The sequence below is a fragment of the Triticum dicoccoides genome, chromosome 2B (assembly GCF_002162155.2).
Source record: "Triticum dicoccoides isolate Atlit2015 ecotype Zavitan chromosome 2B, WEW_v2.0, whole genome shotgun sequence".
Taxonomy (NCBI): domain Eukaryota; kingdom Viridiplantae; phylum Streptophyta; class Magnoliopsida; order Poales; family Poaceae; genus Triticum; species Triticum dicoccoides.
This window is the reverse complement of record NC_041383.1, coordinates 704,094,133-704,096,229: the sequence shown is the minus strand read 5'-3', so window position 1 is coordinate 704,096,229 and position 2,097 is coordinate 704,094,133.

Sequence of the window (2,097 nt, the reverse complement as noted above, 5' to 3'; positions counted from 1 at the left end):
GGCAGCCTCCGTCTTGCAGCATGTAGAAGAGAGTAGATTGAAGTCCCCCAAGTAGCATCTCCAAGTAGCATCTCCAAGTAGCATCTCCAGTAGCATCGCAGTAGCATAATCCTACCCGGCGATCCTCCTCTCGTCGCCCTGTGGAAAAGCGATCACCGGGTTGTCTGTGGAACTTGGAAGGGTGTGTTTTATTAAGTATCCGGTTCTAGTTGTCATAAGGTCAAGGTACAACTCCAAGTCGTCCTGTTACCGAAGATCATGGCTATTCGAATAGATTAACTTCCCTGCAGGGGTGCACCAACTTACCCAACACGCTTGATCCCATTTGGCCGGACACACTTTACTGGGTCATGCCCGACCGCAGAAGATCAACACGTCGCAGCCCCACCTAGGCACAACAGAGAGGCCAGCACGCCGGTCTAAACCTAAGCGCGCAGGGGTCTGGGCCCATCGCCCTGAGCACACCTGCACGTTGCGTGGGCGGCCGAAAGTAGACCTAGCCTAGTGGTGTTCCAGTCCAATCCGGCGCGCGCCGCTCCGTCGCTGACGTCTGAAGTGCTTCGGCTGATACCACGACGCCGAGTGACCATATCTTTCCCACGTAGTTGGTTAGTGCGTATAGGCTCATAGCCAACTCAGATCAAATACCAAGATCTCGTTAAGCGTGTTAAGTATCCGCGAACGCCGAACAGGGCCAGGCCCACCTCTCTCCTAGGCGGTCTCAACCTGCCCCGTCGCTCTGCCACAAAGATCCATCCAGAGGGCCGTCGGGACAAAGGTCCTTTCAGCCCCCAATCCGTGAATCACTCGCGGGTGCTCCACAAGCCGACCCGACTTTAGTCACCACATGTATCATGTATAAGTATAAGTATATACCCGTGATCACCTCCCGAGTGATCATGGCCCGATAGTATAGCACAGCAGACGGACAAGAATGTAGGGCCATAGATGGAAATACTAGCATCCTATACTAAGCAGTAGGATAGCAGATAAAGGTAACAACAGTAGTAGCAAGGACAGGCTATGCAGCAGTATAGGATTAACTGAAAGCAGTAACATGCTACACTACTCTAATGCAAGCAATATAGAGAAGAGTAGGCGATATCTGGTGATCAAAGGGGGGGGCTTGCCTGGTTGCTCTGGCAAGAGAGAGGGGTCGTCAACTCCGTAGTCGAACTGGGCAGCAGCAGCGTCGGTCTCGTAGTCTAGCGGAGAGAAGAGGGGGGAAGAAACAATGAATACCATGTAAACAGATGCATATCGATGCATGACAAGACAAGTAACGATGCTAGGCGTGCCCTAGCGTGGTATGAGGTGGTACCGGTTAAGGGGGGAAACATTCGGGAAAATATCCCTAGTGTTTCGTGTTTTCGGGCAGAGGAGCCGGAGGGGGAAAGTTGTGGGTTCGATAGGTTAGGGGTGTGTGGCGGACGAACGGACTGCGTATCCGGATTCGTCTCGTCGTTCTGAGCAACTTTCATGTTGAAAATATTTTAATCCGAGTTACGGATTAAAAGATATGATTTTCTAAAGATTTTATTAATTTCTGAAATTTAATTAATTATTTAATTTAATTCGAAAATGGATTTATGACATCAGCATGATGTCATGCTGACGTCAGCAGTCAACAGAGTTGACTTGGTCAACCTGACATGTGGGTCCAGTGGGACCCACCTGTCATTCTCTGTTTAGTTTAATTACAGATTAGTTAATTTAATTAGTGATTAGGTTAATCTAATCAGGATTAATTAACTTAATTAATTACTTACTTAATTAATTGATTAACATTTTAATTTTTTAATTATTAATTATTTATTCATTTAATATATTTTTAAATTCTTTTTTTTTCTAAAAACGCTATGGGGCGGGGCCCTGTGGTCAGTGGCCCGGGGGGCTTGCGGGTCGGGCGCTGCGGCGCCCGACTGGGCGCTCGCCCCAATTCGGCGGCGAGGAGGACCGGGGCATGGCCGGGCGGCCACCGGAGGGGAATCGCCGAGGGGGGGAGCAGCAGGGCGCCAGGGCGCGACGGCGGGTGCGGTGTAGCCCGCCCAGGCGGCGAGGGAGAGTTGGGCGCGGGCGCCGGCGGGGCCAAGCAGG